General features: G+C 35.5%; 1 protein-coding gene across 3 annotated transcripts in view; it reads left to right on the forward strand.

The window, feature by feature from the left end:
* B3GALT1 (beta-1,3-galactosyltransferase 1) overlaps window positions 1-19,759 on the forward strand; it is a 153,939-nt gene that overhangs the window by 71,733 nt on the left and 62,447 nt on the right. For all 3 annotated transcript variants that reach the window (XM_050977019.1, XM_050977020.1, XM_050977021.1), the window contains one exon: window positions 4,815-4,954. The gene's annotated coding sequence lies outside the window, so the exon portion shown is untranslated. The remainder of the gene's footprint in view (window positions 1-4,814; window positions 4,955-19,759) is intronic.

Raw genomic sequence — 19,759 nt, forward strand, 5'->3', positions numbered from 1 at the left:
TTCTCATATCAAGATACAGTATTTCTGGAGCACTGATTTTTCATCAGGATGGAATCCATGAATACCATAATGCTACAAAAGTGAAAATGCACAGAATCAGCCCTCTTTTTTTTTTATACAAAGGATTATAAAAGGAATTAAAAAACATGGACATTTTAAGCAGACTTAATTGTTCAGTTGAGATAAAAGATATTAAAAATACTAAAAATAGGAACTACTATTTTTTTCAACTGACAAAGCATCAGATGCTATTTGTTCTTTCACGCAGCAAACAGAAACCAGTTGTTTGGATGTCAGCTGTTGAAAAAATCATTGTGTGAAAGTTAAAATGCTCACTGGAAAAGCACAGTTCAATTAAGCATAGTCTGCACAGATCAGTCAGAGAAGGTCATGCTTTACTGACACAGGAGTACTGTGAAGATGTTACTGCCATGACTGATGAAAGGAATTCAGTAGATTTATGATACCCTGCTTTGACAATGCCCTTCCCTCAGAAATTAATGACTACAGGACAGTGCTAGGACATCAGGAGTAAATGAAACTGTTAGTTAAAAATAAGAGCTGGCAAAAACACATTTGAAAGCTTTTTTTTTTTTCCCCAGTGTTTTCAGGGGGGATTATGTAGGTCTAAATCAAACTTCTAGTACACACATATTATTTGGCTTGGGACAAGGATACTGACTCCTTTTAAAGGACAGCTAAATTACTGGGAGATTACATTACCTAAAGCAATCAGCAGATGACCAAGTTGACTCTGTTATTTAAGATGCTTAATACAGGCCAGCTGGACAACCACCTACCATGGAAAAATAATGTGTTGTCCCATGGTGACACACATGATCCTTACTGAGTCTTTGGAAAAACTCAAGCATAAATTAACTGGTGTGCACCTACATTCAGCAGCTTTTTGTACCTACATTCAGCAGCTTTTTAAATATCTGCCTGGAAGATACAGATGTGTAAAACTTTTTTCATAAATTCTATCAGTGCCTGTAATGGAACAAAAGACTACTTATATAAATATTAAGCTACCCAATACAACAAGAGCAGATCTAGTACAGAATCTTAAGAATTGCTGATAGCACTTGGAAGGTGTCATCTTCTACGAAATGCAGCAAGTTTTCAGAGTAATTGCTGAAGAGTTCTATCAGATGCACATGAAAAGTTCTTTGTTCCCTCTAACTGAAACTTGTGCTATTAAGTTACATTTTAAAAATGCTGATTTGTCTCCTAGATGAGAACTGGTATAAAGTAATCAGAAGGAAAACCAAGACTGTCAAAGACAAAGTCCAACTGGGCCAGAGAATCAGAAATTATGAGTGTAAGAGATAAGCTTGAAACTAGGATAAGGGATGACTAAAGGCTGGATAAAACATACATATCCATAACGATGGAGTATTATCACAATACTCAGAATCAATTCAACTTTCATTTGTTTGTTTTTTTTTTCCCTGAACTTTTCCTTGCCTTGTTCTGGTCTAAAGGGATTTTATTGTTCATACCTTTGAGATCAGTGTTTTCTGCAAGGAAGACAAGCTGCCTTTTCTGGTTTATATGGTAAGACACCATGGTCCTTGGAGCTTTCAGCCCCAGTGTAGGTTCTGTACATGCACAGAGATCCTTCCCCAGTGAACTCAAGACTCCAGACCCCAACATGATTTCCTCTGCTCCACAGCTCATCTTGTACAAACACCAGCCAGTAGCCTGAACCCCCCACAACTCTGAAAACTGAGATTTCCAGATGGCAAGCTGATCTGACTTGGTTACTGAAACAGTGCTGTAGATAGCAAAGGAACTGGAGCAGACGGAGTGACACCCCCAGCTGATTGTTCTTGAGCAGTGGGAAAGGTAGTTCAGGTATGGAGGAGCACTGCAGCTCATCAGCATTTTAACCAAACCATCTTTATGTAAAGGATTTAAAACAGAACCAAGTTACCATGGAAACTTATTGAAGCAAAGACTTACTGTAAATTCTTTTCTAGACAATGATAACAGGACTGACAGGTGGGCTGTAAAAGGAAAATGAGTGCAATACAGAGTAAGGCATGTTGACCTGTTTCCCTTTCATAGAAGGGTTGTCATTTATAGTTCTGCTTTATCTCTACATTTTCTATGGTTATATATTGAAAATACTTTAGAAGAAGCTCCCATCTAAATGAACCTTTTATTTTGTCATAATCATATTTGCAAGGGAATATACAAGAAAAGAGCAAAGAGGTAAAGGGCAGGGCTCTCCACTTCTTTTCCCAAATTATTCTGTCTTACTAGAACCATCAGGGAGGGAGAGCCATCTCTCAGGAAACACATTTGCATAAAGTGCCCTTTCCCACCAATGTTTATATTTTGGTCTTGTAATATGCTCTAGGTGTGTTTACATCCTAGCACAGTGCACCCCTTGTACACTGAAAGAAAGTAACAGGAATTAAGTGATTTTACTGAAGAAATACCTCTTTTCCCTTTCCCATAAATTTAAAAGTATACCTATTTTCTGTAATCCTATTAAAAAAAAAAGTTATTTGTCTCTGTAAATATCTTTCTTAGCCTGATGGGATGATGGTAAGAATAAGAGAGATTAGAGTACCCAGCCCTCAAAACACAGTGCCAGAGCTTTAAGAAAGAAAATTGGCAGAATGAACAGCAGAGCTTGTACCTTTTCCACTTGGAATAGTTAGCTGGCAGCACTGGAAAAGATATCAGCATATGAATATGCAATTCTTTTTTTTTAATTCTGTGCTGGGTGTTTCTACCTGCTGTGCTTAATTTCAGAATCTTGTGTTATCATTAGAGAAAAATAATGTCTTTTGCAATAGAATATTCTACCAAAGGGAAGGCAGGAGAAAGGGGAGATTCTTGATTCTGTCCTGATACTTTTCTAGCCCAAAGTTTCTTCTTGGTTCTACCTCCCAGATGAGCTGTGTTTGTACATGGCCTTCTGACACAATCTATAAAACAATTTTCTTCCAAGTGTTGGGAGGTTTGCTCTCATCAACAGACAGGTTTGGTCCCAGTGTACTGGAGCCACAACAGATAGTCACCTTTTCCAGCAGGTTTGCCTTCCAGCTAAAAGTAACAGCAGCAGCTGCTTTTGTTGTCAGAAGTAAATATACTTCTCACCTTCAGTCCCTGCCTTTCTCAGCTCTGAGGGGGTGGGGACATGACAGATGGTTCCTGCTAAGGAATCACAGATAAACTGGTATTTGGTCTATGGCATACATTTCCAGGCATATAAGAATGTTTTTCATTTAACATCATCCCTGTGAAAAGCTGGATACTCAATAAAATGTGGCATGCTCTAAGGCAACACATCTTACATGTAAAGAGTATGAGCACGAGCCTCGTGGCAGAACTCCCTGATAAATGATGCACAAGGCAACTTTTACTTGTCATAAGTGAGTGTTGATGCCTGTGTTTATTACATGTAAAGCTTTTTGGCAATCAGAAACAAGGGAAACACAAATCCTGATTCTACTCTTTTTCAGCTAAAACATCTTCTATTCTGTCCACTGTACAATATCTGGGTGTCTGGCCACAGAAGGCTGCCAGTCCAGGCTCAGCTGTCAGGCACACTTGTGCAAGGGTTTGAGACTGGACACTCAAGGACTCCATGCATTAAAGGTAGAACCATTTAAAGAAAGGCATTTTAATACTTCTGTGCTTTTTGTCCTTATTCTGACACAAATCCTACTGGAAAAGGGTCAAAAAATATAGCTGTTGTTCTTCTCAAGCAAATGAACTCCCCATAAATATAAAAATTACTTCAGAATGTGTTTTTAATTCTAGAAATAGTATCCCAATAGTCAACAGTTTAATACAATTGAAATTCCTTGGCACTATTGTACATTGCCAATTTTAATTATTTTTCATATCTGGTTGTATGACAAAAATGTGTTGTTTCAAATAATCTTCATCAGATAACAGACAGAGGTGTTTATCTTGGACTTAAGGAAGTCAGAAGTTCAGAAATAAGAATGTTGGTAATAGTTAAGGTCATAACACAGGACAGTACAATTTTAATTTACAAATTCTCACCTACAGGCATGATTATTCAAAGCAAAGGTGAGGAATAGATGCAAAAGAGATGGAGAAGGGATTGTTTGGAACTGGAAAAAGCCAAGATATAAGTTCTGGAAGAAAAAAACAACCACAACAAAAAGAAACAAGAAAACCCAACAATCAAACAAACCCCAAAACCTCCTGAAGAACAAAAATCAAAAAACACCACCAAATAACATCAAAGAGCAATAAACCACAAAATGGAACAAATATACCTTAAAACCACAGTTTACAAAATTGCCATTTGCAATTTAAGGATAATTCTTCCAAGCCTGATCAGAATTCTGTGAAAATCACTGAACTTGGCAAAGGTGTCTCAGACAGGCACCTTGTAAACTTCAAGACCAGGCCTAAAAGAACTCAGGTCAGTGCTGCAAGTAACCTAATCTGTGACACCTCTAAGCACGAGGAGTCACTCTAAAGGTGTTGTTTGGGCTTACAGAGGACCCTGACAAACCTGACAAACACTTGGATTCTCTGTTTCTCATAAGCGTGCATTTTCTAAGACACACATTTCTACATGTTTGTGTTGATACATTTTGTGAAAAAACCAATGTATATAAATAGGTTTTGTGCATGGATTTAAGTAGTTACCAGTATAAAATTATGCCAGTATTCATATCTGCAAAACTTATCACTTCAGTACTTGGCCCCAGGTCTCTAATTGTTCTATCTCCATTTTCACGGAAGACAGAAAAAAACAATGAAACAAGGAGTCTGTCATTTACACACATGTAACTCATGCATTTTTGTCAATGCAGGTTTTTCAATACAGTGTCCACACTGGCTTCATATGTGATAAGGAGACAAGCAAACAGTGGAGAACAGCAGTAGATATGATGCAGATAAGCAAGAAAGAAAAATTAAGGACAAAAAGATGGAGCAGTTTCTAAAAAAACAGGTAAGGAATTCAGGATTCTCTATAAAGCGTAGAATGTACAAATAATTGTGCCAAATAGTTTATCCTGCACTTCCTGGTATTTCTGAGAATTCCTTCTATACATGTCCAGGACATATGTACACACACAATACATATACCCTACTAACCCCCACTTAGAAATTTTACTTAATTTACTTTTTGAGCAAAACACATGAAGCATTAAGAAATGGTTACTTACAGGTTTTTGCATTCCTAAGTAACACCATCAGCTTATCACACCCATTTAGTATATCCACAAAACAGAAATTCCTTTAGAGTTTGGCCCTGCAGAAGTACTTTAACTCATCTACAAAATCCTTATTTATGCTAATATTTAGTTTTCATAGAACAGCATCTAATGCTTCCAGACAGCATGTTTCAGAAGATTGACTCCAAATCTATGGAAATTCATGACTGAAAAAACATATTCTATGAATTTCCAAGAGCTCTAAAGACATTAGAAGATACAAAAATCCTTAGCCAAGCCTCACAAACTACACAAAACCTCATTATTACTGTTAACATATCAATTATGCATTGCACAGTTCATGATAGCACAGTGCTCTGCTCATGATGACTTTGTGCAGTTTGGTAGGACTGCCACACGTGGGGACATTCTGCCAGTTCCTGGCTGCTGTTGACTGATGGCTGCTGCATGCTTGCAGAGCATCAGCAAGGATGCCTCTAATGGGAGAAGCAGCATCATACAGGGGGAGTTTGTCTAAGACATGCAATATTCATCAGTTACAAACTTGGGAATGTCACACTGTAAAAGCTACATGATAAAAGCCACTGCCTGCTGTTACAGCTGATTCCATTTGCCACATGGAATGTTATTATTTTGCATTACCTTGGGGAGGGGACTAAAAGTGAAAGAACAGAACACACTCGAGGCAGATAGAAAAACAAGGGCAAATTGCTTAGTTCTTAATTATATCAATAAGGTGTGTGACTGAAACAGAGATGCAACTAAATAATGAGTTGAAAGTGCAGTACACTACTTTCCAGCCACTGAAAAGCAACAAACTCCATCAGGAATATTTTAACAGGAAGAAATTGCCTGCCATTACATGTAGAGGCCTACAGACAACATTAAAACAGATTTGGCTTAAAAGTCAGCAAATGCTATGTGCAATGCTACACATATTCCCAAAATATGGTTTTACATCAAAGATAATTTTACATGCCTATAGAATCTCATAGGCATAGCTATAATAAAACCAATAAATGAATTATTTAAACAATAAAGTGGGAGGCTATTTGCTGAAAACAGTTAAAGTAAAACAATAATTAATTGTGTCCATTTGATATCAGGTAAGTGAGCTGTCCCTAGGACCTAAGAAATTTCAAAACAAACAAAAATTCCAAATTTAAAAAGGCTTTCTCTTTACAATATATCAGAATTCACAAGCAGAATTTTCTGACTAAAACAAAACCAAGCCAAGGTTAGATGATTCTTTGGGAGCTACTATTCAGTCACCACTGAAATTTTAAATGAGAAGTGTTGTGGTACCAAACACCACAAACATACAGGCCTGCTGGTTTTAGGAGTAGTTTGGCTCTAAATGCTGTAGTCTATTGAATAAGACATTTTAAGATCTGTTAAAAGAACAGAATATTTTCAAATTATTCATGATAATTGTGCAGTATTTCAGATGACATATTCAAATCTGTAATCTTTTCAAGTGTTCCATTTGAGCAGCCAAAAAGTAGATTGCTCCATTTAGCCAGAACTCTAGCACGATTAAATCAGATGAATTCTATTAATTCCAAATATTTCCTATTATGGGTTATGCAGTGTGCTTTTGTGTTAGTTTTTACCAGCTATTAGTTGTTGTTGTTTTTTTTAAAGTGATTTAAGTGTCTCAATGTCATTTGATAAAAGCAGAAGCTCACAGGAGAGTAAACAGAGGATCATGGCTGAAAGGCCCTTGCTAGCTTGTACTCACTACCAGAACCCACTGGGTGCAGTTTACCAGTCTCAGGGTTTGCCACTGCACTGCTTAACATCTGTAAATACTTGCTGTCAGGTAATGGGGTGTGGGGGCAAGCTGTAATTGCTGTGCAAATTACTGCATCCATTTTCATCTTTCAGCTAATGATAACACCAACTCCTGACACATTCTCCAGTGTCTTATCAAAATCGATGAAGTTTTCACACATTTCAGTGTGTGCCATTCATGCTTCTGTTCCAGCCATAAAAAAGGCTGGTGGCAGAAATGACTGATGTCACTAAATGAAGGGTATTATTCAGTGAGAGATAAAGAAAGAAAGGGAGGGAAAAGGCCAGTTCTCACTACTGTACTCAAGGGTGTTCTTCCTTTTTAAGCGAGCAGGAATCTTGTCTATGACTTAACCGACAGCTCAAGTTCAAGGACACAGTGTGTAAATAGACTTGCTAAATTACCAAACTTTCTTCTCTTATTATCCTCTTTAAAGGAAATCTGTTTATTATTAGGTAACAGAGCAATATTTGTAATTTTTTCTTCTAAGAATGAATTTAATTCCAAATTAATGAAAGATAACTAGTGTTTGACAGAATTAGTGTTTACCTTACCCTACTACATTGGGTATTCAGAACTAAATTTTAAATACTTTGATTTCTGCTATTGTGATAAACTCTGTCACCTTGACAACAACCATAAATGAATGCATTAGTTATGATAAATTTTCAGTGAAGCACTTCTAAATTGGGAATGGAAAATATCTTTTTAAAACACTTAGTAATTTCTTCTGGAAAGACAGAAATGTTTAATAAATGTGGGAAATAGAATGTCAGTATGAATTCTTCAGACTAAAATCTTATAATAGCATGGTTATTATTTCTACAACTATTTTTTACTAAATTTAGAAATTATTCAAGTTTCACATTGAAAAACTCAGAAAAACATCAAGAAAATGATAAATGATAGAGTTTGGGAGTTGAAGCCAAGGAAAGAATCATGTTCCAAAGCTTTCTTATGATGAAGTATTTTTCTGCTAGTTCAATTCATTTAGGCACTTAATTTTTTTGATCAGTTGATCATGACAGTACTATAGTGTAATATTATCTTACATGTGTTCACTTGCAGTGTATTCAGTTAGTTTTAGGAAATGCTGGTAGGCTGAGAATTTGCTGTGTTTCAGAGGAAGAACATTCAATTACATTCAGCAAGAAGATCAGAAATAAGGTATATTTATCCAACCACAGTTTTTAAGTAAGCAAGGTTGACGAGTGGTAGTATCTTAAGAGGATTTCAGAGATGACAGAATCTTAAAGATGTAACCATTCAAGAGCACACTGACCACTATAAAACCATCCTGTCAATTACACATAGTTGCTTTTAGAGAAAATGGAGTATTTGAATATTTGGAAAAATGGTTATGTAAATAATAAACTGGTTATATAAATAATAACTGGAATAATAAAATTGCTAGTACAGTCAACTCTGACTTTCCCTTCCAGAGGCACTACTAAATCCAATTTTCTAAACACACCTCTATTCAAAAACTTGAAAAATAAGCAACTGCTCTGTGCCTTAGAGGTTCCTCAGACCTAGCTAAACACAATTTCTGTATATTTTAGGCCTGCCTTCTTTTGATATATAGTTCAGTTGTCAACTCTTATAATGTTTCTTCTAAAAAGATACTGTGGCTGGATATTTGCAGTACATTATGAACAGATGTTATACCCACTCTGCTGATTTCTGTTAGAGTACTTGTCTCTTCAGTGGATGTTGAAACCATGAGTGAACAATAGCATAGTAAAGAAAATATTTAGGAATTCAGTGCTTTTTCTAAATGAAGTTATTCATAGCTGGTGCTTCCAAATTCTTCCTTAAGTCCTCTTCCTTGTTTTGCTTCCTCATTCTGCTTCCAAAATGCTTCCTCATTCTAAATCTAAGTCTTTTTATGGCAGCAGAAACTGACAGACTCCCACGGTAAACAACTGGAAAAGACTCAAATCCTGATCACTCAGAATGATTTTCTGTAGTTGAAAAGAAACCTCAGTATCATTTGAGAGTAAGGGTCACAAAATGCCCTTAACAGTCCAGCAATGTTATTTGTTATTTTTAGGGGAAATTTTCTGTAAGCAGACCCCTTTTTCCAAGGGAGGCCTTTTAACAGCCATGTCTGCACTGCACAAATGGCCAATCCACTCATGGGAACCAAACTGCTCCCTATGCCCTTACTCCCAGATATGGACCTCTGTGCTTTTGATATACTGGGTAGGTTCAAAGGAAAAAAAAATATTTAAAGTAAACAACAGAATCTGAAAAGTGAACAAGATGAAAAGTATAGAACAGTGTTTTCTGAGCAGGACTCTGCCACCCTTCTTTACACCCTCATCTCCAAGAACATTACACCTGATCAAGCTGCATCCTAAAAACAACATTAATTGCTTTCCTGGAACAAACTAGCGAACTGCATGCTCAGATGATCTCTATAATTTCTTATTTTTAAAGCCAGTGACTGCAATAACATCATGCTAGCAACAATTACAGTATAAATCATACATAATTGTAGAGAAATAAACCTGCGCAGCACCTAAGCCTCCATCAAAATGCAATAAAGTGAGAGTTTTTTTTAAAACTGGAAAATATGAGACTGAGCAGGACTGAAAATACCCTTTTGTGGTTCCCTGCTTATCCCAGCAAAAGACCATCTGATTTCTAAAAAGTGAGTTAAAACATAAGAGATATAAATTCCTTTTAGCTGTTTAGAATATTATTTTTTTTGACATTGCAAATGACAGTAAATGTGATTAATGGTTACTGATAATTGGAGTTTCATTTGAGCAGTTATTACTTGTCAGTGACAATTAATAGCTCCACAGACCCCCCATTCATTTCACAATATTAAAGAATGATGGCTACTGGGAATTATGCTAAACTAGCACATTCAATTAGATTTTGAATTTTATAGTATATTGAATAACAGTTTATGGTTTTATAATAGCAGTGATGGTTTATTGTTGCATGGCAATCGCTCTCATTACATGTATGCATATCTGGAGAGTTACAATTTCTATACTCATTAAGATTACTCAATTACATGTTAACATCACTTTAAAACTACACAGTGCTTTGGTCTCTATCAGGAAAGATAGTTTTTAATGACAGTTACATTGGTTTTGTCCCAGTATTTGATGGGCAAGATGCAATGTTTAAGGGATGCAAAAGCAGCTCATGCTTCTTGGTATCAAGCACCCGCTGGAATGACACCTGGGATGGCCACCAGCTGCAAGTGTCCTACTACAGCTGGCTGGGCTGTACACTGCAGGCACTAATTGTCTCATCTGATCATTCCCCAGAATGGTAGGAGGAGAGGAAGGGAAATCTTCAGAAAAGGGAAAGATACAGGTTTTTGGAGAATCACCTCCAAACTTGAGAAGTATCCTCACCTTTGGCCTTTTCTGCAGTAAAAAAAAACCCAAAACTTCCTGCAGTCTGAAGAGGGAAAAAGCCAAAACAAACCAACTACAAAGCACCACAACAGGAAGGGAGAAGGAATAAGGAATCAGTAGTGGCAGAGAGAAGCCCATGACAGAGAAAGAGCTATGTAAAATAAAGCTGACTGAAAATGTTGTTTGCATCAGGACAAAATGGTGCATGGAGTTCAATGTGAGAGACTGGAAAGGGTATTTTTTTAATGTGACAACATAAAGCTTAATAGAAAATTTTTTAAAGTTTCTTAACTGAGAAAGCAGCAGGCTCTGAGGTTTAACATCCTCATAAGGTAAATCTTAAAAACGTAAGTATACTAATAAAAATTCTGCCACTCAGGAAGCCAGTGCATTTCTAACACAGACTTCTGTATTGTCAGGATCTAAGTCACGGATCATTCAATAAGGTTTAACAAAGTGGGAAAAGGAACAAAGTGGAGAAAGAGCTTTATAAAGTTAACTTTATTAGGAAGGCACCTACTGATTTCACTTGCATAAGTGCTTTTGCCTAGGACTCTCCTTGACTTCAATTTTCTGATGCAGAGAATACTATAAATAAATGTTTCTTCTGCTTTGTCTCTTATTTCAATATGCTCTTAAAATCTACTGATAATTTTACTTTTCTATTTTACTCTTAGAAAAATTATCTAATATACCTCCCAAATAAAGAATATTCAACTAATTCAGTCTTGTAATTTTCTTCCAAACAAGGAAGTTATCCTAGTGCAATACAAGGTAAGATGAGAACCTATCTCACAAAGCTCTGAATTATTTTAGCAAACTAAACTAAGGAAAAAGTCAACAGTAAAAATTATTTATGATAATTCTAGAAAAATTCCAAGTCAAAACTGCCACCCATTACACATTCTATTTTATGTAATAATTCTCCACCCAGCAGTGAACATTTCCAGGTTAATGCTAAACTCAGAATGAAGTAGATGAGAACAGAATCGAGACCTTTCTTATTACTATTTGATTAATTTGTGCAGGTTTGCAAAAGCAGAAAATTACTGTTGGTGATAGGGGAACCTCCAAATATGTACTTGTTTTAGTGGAAAAATCATAATATGAACATTTGGTTGATTACAGAGATATATGTAAAACCTCTCTGACTTACTTTACTTGTGGTCTTGGTACCTTCTGTTCAGAAATATTTTTTCTTCTGTTTTCATGATACTACTATTAGTTATTTGCTGTTTATTAGCACTTCATGGAAAAACTATTTATCCACTCCTACAAGGGGCTGTACCTACAACTTTAACTGAGTCAATAATAAATCAATCCCTCTTCTGAATTCTGCTTATATTTGCCTGAAACTGACAGTCTTGGTGAGAGACAACTAACCAGTCTTGGAACACTGTCAGTGCTAGGAATGTACCACTTGAATTCATTCATCTGGGAAGTTGAAGACTACATTGTTATCATTTCCCAGACTTGAATCAATTGCTTCTATTTACATTTACACACTGAAGAGAAGAATTGTGGTTTCACCATTTTTACCAGAAATATTGCTGACATCTATATGTATTAAGTAAATTATACCCAGATATCTTGGAAACCACAATAAACAGAACTGTTTGGAAATATTCCAGAACACAGATTTTTTTCAAGATCTGTTTCCATAAACCAGGAGTATTTTCCTAAAGCATTTTGGATTTTATGAATTTTCATGAATGGAAGTCACATTGATAGGATCACTGGACTCCTGACAGGTTGCTCCAGGAGATACAGAAATGTTTCAGATCTCTTTAGTTCTGAGCAAATATGATGTTTTGAGAAAAATTGGGGTTAATTCATGCAAAATGGAGATCTTTTATTAAGCTTTTCAAGGCACATTATTCCCACTTTTTCTATCTGTTTTCCAAAGTAATAATGAGAATGTCCTCTAAGAGGTATTTCAAATTTGGGACTCTAGTAATGGCCACCTAAAGCCTTTATAATTCTACAGGTAACTGCAGCTATGCCATCATACAAACAAAAGGAAAAAAACAAACATCCCAAACAAAAGAATTTTTCAGATACAAACTAGTGCAACGTCCAAGAAATAATTTTTGCCCAAATTTTTGTCAGCTTTAAGTTTACCTGATATGCCTATGTCAGTTACAAATTATTTCTACAGGAGCAGATTTTACCTTCTGATTTGTATGACTATCAGCAGAGATAAGAACACAAGGGAATAAAAGGCTTTTTTTCTCATGCTAGATAGGGAGCTTAATTAGCAGTAATTTAATCCTGAGAACAACTCTCACTTTATCTCCCTTACTTCACAGAAGAGCTACTGCTGAGATACTTTGCCATAGTTTTTCCTTCCAATAGGAAGAAATGCACCTTGAGTTCTCCCTCCTCTCATTTTTATCACAAAGAATTTGTATTAAGTATTTACAGTGTTCCAAGATTAAAACAAAACAAACAAGAAAAATACAACCCAAATAAAACAAAAACCCAAACAAAACAAAACACCACAAAAGCAAACAACCAAAGCCACTAGAACCTTGTCGATAATTCATTGGGATTTGACTTTGATGAGGGCTCTTCCAGTTGAATTCACAAGGACACAAACTGGCCCAAAATTTTTAAGGAAATTTTTAGCCAGCTGGAATGAAATAGCTGATTTTTACTATTTTTCCTTTTTTTTTTTTTTTAAGCAAAGTTCTTCATCTTTTCTAATGCTAAGCTGCAAATACCAGGAGAACTGCACTGTAATTTATGAGTAGCCAGAAACAATGAGTTTCCTGTTTGGTTCTTCTGTAGGAATTACATCACTGGAAGGTGTCTTACAGAGGAGATCTTCCCTCAGCTACTTCTTGCAGAAGTAGGCATCCTAGACAAAGTATGTGTAAACTTTGGGCTACTGTCTGGCAGTTCAGCTAGAAAGACAGAATACCTGTTAAATGTGCATTCCTCAGAATCACCACTTTGAAATTAGTCATTTAAGGCTGGCTGCATTCAGTTCTTTCAGCCTATAAAAAGCTGGCAGATGGGGAAGCTGCACTACAGTTCAACAGAATAACACATTAGCTTCTAGAATTCTTCTACCTACATGCTCTGCCTGGCATCCCACTTCCTTGGAGTCCTGAATAGATTTGAGTTGCTGCCATACTAAAAAGCAAAGCATTACGTTCTATCAAATTGGCTGGTGGTCTCTGGTTATTTCCTCTTGGAAATTGATTTTAAAAAGTCTTTTAATACAAACATTTACTTTGTAAGAAGGATCTCCTCATGATAAACCTCTCCTGTAAATACTATCAGATGGAACTATTTTTTTCATATTTTTCTACTGCAGCTATTTTAGAAAAGGCAGTATTCTGACATTCTCTGCAATTTATTTCAGTCATTCTGCATGACTAAGACATTTTATAAACTCAGAGTGTGAATATAGATTAAGATAATGTGATAAATTATGCAGAACATAATTGATGAGGAAATGGTTAAATGGGCAAAAAGAACTGGAAAGTGAGTAAATTTGCATCAAATTCTAAACATTTTTACTGCCTATTATCATTTTGATTAATCAGTACAGGCACCCTTTGTTTCTTTTATTTCTCTGAAGGGAAGAAGACAGAATATATTGCTTGGTTAACCTTCTTTTATTTTTCATTTAAAATTAGAGTCTCTACTCTTAAATTGTAGGACTTGCTTTCCAAGAACATTTATAAAGATTTAGCTTCCTAAGTACTTGAAGTTATTGGCTATAAAAAACTTCATATATTCCCACTGAGAAAGAAAATCACAACGCATGCAGACTTTGTATCCCTCTGAATTACAGCAAAGTGGCACTCAAATTTTCAGTAAAAGTAGTTGCTTTGTTTTGTTTAGAGAATACAATTTCATCACAAAATATTTCTGGTTAGAAACATGTCTGACTTTTAGTGTAGAAATGTAGCATTTCTGTTGCAAAGTCATTCTTAGGTAAGAATGTTTTCTGAGAGCAAATAAAATAAATGTACTTTAATTGCTTGTCAATATTTTTTTCCAAATGAGAAACAGTAACAAAGGCATTTGGGAATTTTGGGGCTTTTTTCAACTTTCTTTCAAAATGATTTTTAGTGGCAAAAGCTGTATGATGTAAGACAGGGCTTCCCCAGCAGATGTCAAGGCATTTAAAAGATGTGTAGATGCTCTTTGGGACAGAGTTTATTGGTGGACTTGGCAGTGCTGGACTTGATGTTCTTAGAGGTCTTTTCCAACCTAAATCCAGAATTCTGATATAACCCTTGCCATAAAAAAATTCATATTTCCAAAAGTAACAATCAGAAATAAATTTTGTCCGCAAAAGGATTCCCTATTGGTATTTTACTTGAAAAACAATGGAAAAAATTAAAATTTCAAGACAAACAGTGTCTTTAATGTTCTACATTGCTTTTTGATTCAGACAGAAAAGTCTTCATCAGCAGATTGGTTAGTGATAACTCTGATAACACTCTAAGAATTCATTTCACCAATAAACTATTTGCTAAATTATATGAAGTCAAATTACTGAAATAAATTTTTTTTAAAAGGCTGAGACTTCCAAAGGAAATCAGTTTTCAGTTATGACCTGTTTTATGGTGCTTGGGTGCTACATGTGTAGGTTTTTGCTTCTTTAAAAAAAAATTTTAAGACTATGTGTTTCATAAATTCCTTATTGTGCCTCATTCTGCTGTATACTTGACTTGCAAATTGAATTCTCTGTGGAATAAGTTTATAATTGTTTTTCATGAGCTCTGCAATAAGACAGATTGAAGCTTTTTTCCTATGAGCCAACAATTTTCAATAAAATAGGTTCTTTATAAGACATATTTTAACACTCCTGTAGATTAATAATGTGTTAGCAGAAAAAGACAGGTCGAGCCTTGCTCAGTTATCCCTCCATTCCAATTACACTGTGACATTAAATCTTGTGACATTTAATAACAAAGACCATTACACCCATGGCTGCCTCAACTGCAGACAATTTATGAAACAGCATCCCCTCCTAAGAAACTGTTCTAAAAGGTGGCCTTCTCACATGCTGATAGGTCTAACTGCCCATGTAAATTAAATAAGATGTAGCAAAGAATGTAAAATTGGTCATCTTACACTTACCTGATGGCTTTGACTACAGAAAGAGGGGTTAAAGAGCTGGCATAAATTTTTGTTTGCAAGTGCAGTAGTGTTAATGGACCAAAATAAGAAAGAACCAGGATACAAAACAAAGAATTTGCACATACACATGTCTTCTTTCTTTATAGTCTTTCACATTTTAAAATTTAGTTTACAGGTTAAAAATCTTCAACCTTTTTTCAAAAACCTACCATTAAAAAAAAATTTGGTGACGCTACTAAATAAGCCTCTGAAGTAAACCTAGTCTTGTCTTCCTCAAGGCAGAACTGAATGACAAGATGTAGGACCAGCTGAAGATGCCTTCCAGGACAAGCATACACACTCCTTATCACAGACTATAGGCAAAGAAATCTCAGCTAGCTGCTCTTCTGGATCCCAAAGTCAAAGAGGCACAGCTTGGTCTGAAATAATTAGCCTTGTTTAATCCTGGCTTCAGGGTTTGGACTAGAATCTCCATGCAAGACCAAGCAAAAATATACTAATGCATCAGCTGACTTGAGGATTTCTGCAGCAAGTTGCATGATGGTGTAAAACAATACTCAACCCATTTCAATTACCTTCTGCCTCTAGGATAACAAGTATATTAAATGGGGTGTGTATAAGACTATCATTTTCATCTATTCCTGAGAGAATTCAGAGAGAATATCGTGCAAGAAAAGCACTTTTGGCAAATACTAGTTCCCCTGCAAAATTTTAAAATTTTCTACCACCATACACCCTAAAGAAAAACTGGACTGGAATTCTGCTTTAAGATGTACAACTTGTTCTATGTCATTTTAAATCAGCCTGCAGTAGGTACACAGTTATTTAAAGCTACAGTCCAAACATTCAGTAGAACAGAGCCACACAGTTACAGCAAACCCATTCTGTCACTTAGACTGTCTACCCATTGAATAACTGGCCTAACCTGCCTCTCTGAGTGCTATGCTGAATTTTCCAGCTTTTACACTAAAGTACATTTCTTCAGATGCACAAAAGAACCCCTTGTTCTTCTGTAAAATCTGTTTCCTTTCATCTGAGAACTAAATAAAATATCTGGAAGTATATGTAGGGAACAGAATGAGGAAAGTGAATTTTGGCTATTTCTATGTTGAAGGAAACAGATATAGTAAAGAAGACTTCAAGGGCCCTAAACCCAAAGAACCTTGTTTTTCAGGTGAAAGGTGGAAAATTTAAAATTTCAGAGTAATATTTACAGGCAGGAAGATTTTAAGTGCCTGAAAGCTAATGATTCTTCAATACTAAATACTGTGTCCATGATAGCTGTAGTTCCATGACTATAATTAATCTAGCACAACATATGCTGTTAGGCCAACTACAATTTCTGTAAAAAAATAATACATTCAAAACACCATCTAATTTCACTAAACTCTATTTTTACAATATGCTCTAATAAGATTTAATGCTAATAGTCTTTCAAGAAACAGATTTATCTAGGGAGTCAAGGTTAAAATACATTATTAACATGGATAAAGAGTTTTACATTCAGAAAGAAAAAAACATGGCATATATCTGATTACTTGATAAAAAAATTTTTAAAAAATCACATCAAGGTGAAGAGGAAAGTTTTGAAAGAATCTATACGGACAAACTACAAAAAACACTGATGTGTTTCTCAGTATTCCTGAGTAAAGCTGAGCAGGAAGTTTCAGACAAATTAGAAACTTCATTCTAACTCTGTGTCCTCTCCTGGATTATAAGATAAAAATCATCTAATTGTTTTTCCAAGCAAATCAGAACTACTGATATGTCAGCTCCATGACTGTCAACCTCCTTGCCCAAAGCTCCCCCTGAAGAAACATCTATATATCACTGAACAGGGCAACTCTCTAGCTGGATGTCAGACAAAATGTTGGAACAAAATTTTCACTTCTCTCCACTACCTTCATTTGCTCTCACCTCTTTTCCTTCCAGACATCACCTCAGCCACCATGGTAATGACTATTTTAAAGCACTGTCTCTCCTTTTATCTGCTAATACTCGTTGCACTTGGATGGGGGTAACTTCACGACCATCCCATATTTCAGTTCCCAGATGAGTCATCCTCCACCTTCTGCCCTCTGTGACTGTGCAATTATTTCAAAGTAAAAAGCTAAGAGGGATGCAAGCATTTTTAAAATCCAGTCTGTCATGCCTACATGCCTTCTCCAACAAATACTAGTCCTATCTCAAAAGTGTTGTTTAATAAGATAATTTGCTTATAATTTAATTGATGCCAAAACAGAAGCACCTACAAACATTTTTAATGAGCCAGCTTGAGGTAACCTATTCACGTTGCTTTATTTTTAAAAATGTACCTCAATAGCTTTCTTAAGGATCAGGGGCACTGGCTGAGCAATCAGTTAATGATTTTTATCGTAATTACAAGATTTAGCATCTGCCAGACCAAAAGCTGTTTCCTAAAGAACAGAAGGCCTGACCTTGAGTGGAAAATAAATCTCAAGTCGCAATTATGAAAATTATAATTTCTCCCTTTTCCACGAAAAGCTTGCCAAGAAAGTTAAATTAATTTCAGAAATATGGAGGGATACTGCTGTTAAATTACATGGAAATCTGAATATAAAAATTCCTTCATGATCTTCTTCCAAAGTATTCTAAAATCCAAGTCAAGCATATTTTAATCTTGCACTGGTACAGACCTCCTTGCTTCTCTAAAAGGCCACCAAAATGCCACTGAAGTTAAAATGGATGAGTTAACCTTTTGAAAAGTACTCACAGCCCCACAATTATTCTGACCTTTGACTGTACAATCTTTTAACTTTCCTAGCTATTCATTTAATGCCCATTTGTAATTTTTAAAATTATTACTACATGATTGAATACATTTTTTTGGCAATCCATCACTATGACACGTAGCAGTTTGCAACAATGAAGCATTTTGGTACAGGCAGTTTTAATTATTTGACTAATAATAAATAAGGCAAGGACCTATATGTAGGGGAGGGAAAAACTACAAGAGGGGTGGAAGCCACAGAGAATTGCTGTGAAATGTTTTTACAACCATCTTAATGCATAAAGCAGCTTTGATGGATAGATAGGTGTTGAGATAAAAAAAAAAAAAATAAAAACAGAAAACCAATCCTAGAATAGCTCATTCTCTCTTACAGCAAGCTGAATAGATAATACTGTAGCTTAATCTTCCTACAAAAATGCAGCCTATACTTCTTTTTAAGTTATTTTACTGCTACCATATTACCTACTGCAACTCTAATGGTCTCTCCTTTATTTAACATTCTCCAGATATGCATTAAAACAAATCTGGGAGTTTACAGTGAATATCACTTCAGCATTGATTAATCTCTCACCACACAAAAATTGTACAAGTCAGTCCTACATTCAAACTTTGAAGAGATTTTTAATGACTGAAGAAGCAATGAAACTTCCAAGAAGTTCACTAGAAACATGCCAACTTATACAAGAGAAAAAAAAATCCTAGAAACAAGACATTTTAGTGGAAGGGAAAAAGCAATCACTGAATTTTCAAAAGCAGTAAGAAAATTGACATGTAGGCAGCTTTAAATCGCAGCGGAAATAAAGTAAATATCAAATGAGAAAAGCTGACTGCTGCATCCCAAAGGAAATGCCTTAAATTAAAGCAAAGAGATGCAAGAGTGAGAAACTTTTAACAGTAACCTTTTGAGATCAGGTCTGCATTACAAAACTATTTGTGAAAGGTAACTAAACCCTCACCCTGTGTATGTGGCTCAGAATTAAAAGGCTAGTATTGAGACAGTTCCTTCTCTGGCTGTTCTCACAGTCTGAATAGCAGGAATCTAATGCAGTCATTCATGAACATGAAGAGCTAGACTGAAAATTGATTATGTTAGTATGAAAAATGTTCCAAAGAACTTCCATTAGGTGTGTTATTAAATTATCAGATCAAATATATAAGGACATAGCCATAACATTAAACATAATATGCTATGAAGTCCAGCATTTTTCCTATTAATGGAACCTTGAAAACATGTCAAATATATCCCATATATTATTCATCAAACTGACACCTTTTTGGCTAGCAATTTTTTACTTTTCAGTATCTATTCAGAATATGTATTTCTGACAGTTGTTTAAAAAGAAGTAGCCTTGTCAGGTGTGCACTGATGAAAACAACTACCACCTAAATATTTACTTCTGCTACAGCAGAGGTAGTTGAAAGCAGCACCACCTCTAGACAGTGCCTTCCCTTACAAGTGCATCAAAGTTAGAAAAGAGAAAGAGAACCAAAGTTGCAGGTTTTTAATGAGAATTTGCCAATTTGTGAAAATTAAACCATTATGAGG

Source organism: Serinus canaria, chromosome 7 (assembly GCF_022539315.1).
Source record: "Serinus canaria isolate serCan28SL12 chromosome 7, serCan2020, whole genome shotgun sequence".
NCBI lineage: Eukaryota > Metazoa > Chordata > Aves > Passeriformes > Fringillidae > Serinus > Serinus canaria.